Here is a 3,517-nt window from a genome sequence, read left to right as displayed (position 1 = left end):
TGGAATCCCCAGATCAAGTCTCAAACTGCTGCTTGTGATACTCCTCACTAGAGCCAGTCAGAATGTTTTCATATAATTTCATTTATCAAACCAAGTTTTACCAAAATTGAGCTATCTGGGGAATTGGATCCATTTGGCTTAATTTTTCTTGAGAATACCTTGGTTCTAAGGGGCTCAGACATGAACCTCCAGTCTGCATTGCTATGTCATTCAACTGAACAAGAAGAATTTGGAAGGTTTCCTTCTTCTCTCACTGTGCTAGAAACTTCAGCAGCTGCCAAGGAGCAGGAATTAGCGCTTCCAGATCTCCTCTGTGAAGGACTAGCAATGTATCCACATGGATGTGTCCCCATCCAGTCACATACAGAGTTCAATGCAAATATGGTCAGATTCACACAACTCTTTCAATGCCTTTGCAGTCATGCTTAATACTGACAATGCCACAGGTACAACAGGACCCTGAATTCTCACATGCCCAGCTGGAGGGCCAAATGTCCCTAGAAAGGCAGACTATGCTACATTAAGCCTAAGCACACACGGAGACACAGTTAATAATACTACTAACGAGAGGGCAACAACAATAATACTGATGCTAATTCTTATTAATAAAAATGTTAACAACATTCTTGTTCCTATGCAAAATCTCATTTTATTTGTAATCTCAGTTGTCATTGATTTGAAGAGAGGAGGCAGGATCTTTTTCTAGGTAATTCTAAAAACATATTCCTAAATCCATATTGAAAACTTGGTAATTTTCCAGTTTCAACAGAAAGTTCCAAATAGCACATTTCAAAAAACAAAGTTCATATTTTCAATGAAGAAAAAGAAAGACACCTTGTCATGAGAGAGCCATTTTACAACTGGAAAACAGTGCTCTAACTCTGCACAGCACCAATTCTTGCCTGGATTTTTTCAAGGCTGGTTTATCATGCATTTGTGTGGCACAATTCACAAGTGTTCCAGGTAAACCAGCCACCAGGTGAAGTACAAATTACCATGAATAAAGGCAGGAGCCAGCCCCAGCTGAACATTAGGGTTGTTCCAGGGCTTTTGTCAAGACTGGGGTCTTCTAGTGCTGAGCCCTGTGCAGCTTTACAAACACCAGAGAGAGCCTGTCAGATCTGCAATCCACCATCATAAAGCATATCAGTAAAGACAAGTACATTACACTTGGACATGGACACACTCCAAAACACAGGCACATCACCACAGCACAAACTCCTGCTCTCACATACAGTCTGCTGAACATGCAATCCTTCCTGAAATACAAACAAGATCTCCAAGTCAACAAATGGAAAATGTGGGGCTGGGGGGAAGAGTCTTGAGGTTTACTTTTGTTTTTCTTTTTTCCCTTTCTAATTCCTAGAGAAAAAAAGGCCTTTTAAAAGAAATTAATAGTAAACACAATGTTTCCTGAGGAAATCCTGATGTGTTCTTTGCCACATTATTTCAGTTTTTGTCTATTGACCCCCATTTCCTTTTAATGAAAAACTCTAAAAGCTAAGTCAGACTCCCAGACTCTAAACTTGGTTTGCAGAATACTTTTCCTGTCCAGAGGATGATTTAAAATGAAACCTGAAATAGAGATCTGCTCTAAAGTCTGAAAACAACTTTGAAATGTAAAAGTTTTCCACCACACACATATAACAATAATAATGTCACCATGTCAAATGCAGACAGTCTTGGAAACAAACCCACCAAGGTATTATTGATCATCTCTTCACATGTCCTTAATAAAATCTTGGTCTAAAATCTATCCACAATATGCCATCTGCCACACACTGAGATGAAATATGGTGTGTGCTCTTGGCATCTAACACTCTGATAAACCATTTGTGAAATCTCTGCACAATTTCACATTCTCAGTAGCACACTTTTCTAGAGAACTGATTTTCAACTTTATCTGTGTGCCCCTAAAAATATGTATCTGTCTCTGAAGGGCCTAAAAGACAATCTATAGATTCTTATACAGCTGGTTTGAACTTGCCTTTCTCAGTAACTTTTGCAGATTCACTTAGGAACAGCTCAAATTCCTCAGGGAGTTCTGTGAACCCTGGAACCAAGATTTGGTGCTTTAGGGAAAGGCTACATGGACTGCCTAAATTGAGGTCATGGAGGCTTCCAGCGCCAGGGTTAGCCAGCTCCTGGCTGTAAACACCTTTGAGCAAAACCTGTCTCCCTCTCCATTTCAGAGTTCTGACAGGTGCCAAGAGGTGCTTAAACAGGACACTGCTTTCAAGCACCTGAGCACTGCTGGTGGATTCCTCATATGCTGCAGGTCAAGCACGAGCACAGGCTGTGGAGAAGTGAAGCCCTTGGCAGGCACCTCAAAGGTGCTTCTGCCAGTGAGTGCTGCAGAGAGCTCGGAGCTCTGGGTCCAGGGAGTGCATCCAGGCAGGAGAGGCCTCAGCTTCCCAGCCCATGCACCCACCTCAGTGCCCTCCACTCCCAGTGAGCCCACAAGGGCCCATTTATTCTAAGATATGAAATTTGTGTTGTTTCTTTATTGTTCTTTAATGAAACCCTGTTTATTCTAGGCTTTTAATTCTTTCCATCTATTATGTTTAGACAACTCATTAACAATCATTTGTTATCATTAGACTTCAATTTTAAGCTCCTTTTCCCAGAGGAGGCAAGGCAGTACTTTTAAACATATTTGCATCATAAACAATTTCTGGGCCCTGTGTGCCATCTATTACCCCAGCCTTTCCTCCCTTCTTACTTGTGCTGAAAGGTGCTGAAAGAGCCTTAGCAAGATTTTGGCTGAGTCCAGGGTAACTCGTGTTTCCCCCAGTCCTGGAGCCATGGAGGGTTCTGCATTAGGACAGCAACCCGGTGCATTAATAGCAAACTCTTGAAATCCTAGGTCATGTAATGGTGAGCTGCTCCTTCCACTGGGATTAATGACTACACAGTGCAGCTGAATTCATTAGGGCCTGCTAAAGATAGCATGCTAGCCTGGGATAATGCGTGGGCCTCATTCTGCTCATTTATGGTTGTTCAGCTCCAGTGGATTTAGGGAAGTCATTCCTGATTTGCAGCAGGGTCCCTCGTGTGTGTGCTAGATAAGCACTACGTCACACTTTGCATTCATTGACAGCTCCCAGTAGACAAAAATCTGATCCCTGTTATGTTGGTTAAATCCAGATCAACATTCACTGAGGCTGCAAGGCATCCTTTGGATATGAAGTAGCATCAGCATGCATGGAGTGTGGCCTGCATGATGCAATTTGCTCTGGTAGAAGGGAGATCTCTCAAGTTGTGTAGAAAGCAGGAAAATAGTTGCTGTTTTCCTCATGGTTTTCCAAAGTTTTGCTTGGCACTATATTCATCATATACTGGTGTCATAGTTTGACATAGGAGGAATTTAGGGAAGTGATGCAAAGCCACTGAGTGATCCAAAACCACTACAACTGGTCAGCACCAACCCTGACCAGTAAAATGCAGAAGAAAAGACAAATCAGTAAGCTGGCATCTTTTAATGTATGTTTGATCTCCAAAATCTCATTCCAAATTA

This window comes from Passer montanus, unplaced genomic scaffold (genome assembly GCF_014805655.1).
Source record: "Passer montanus isolate IOZ18808 unplaced genomic scaffold, ASM1480565v1 scaffold21, whole genome shotgun sequence".
In the NCBI taxonomy this organism is placed as follows: Eukaryota; Metazoa; Chordata; class Aves; order Passeriformes; family Passeridae; genus Passer; species Passer montanus.
The sequence above is the reverse complement of the archived record's forward strand: the minus strand, read 5'-3'. Positions refer to the sequence as shown.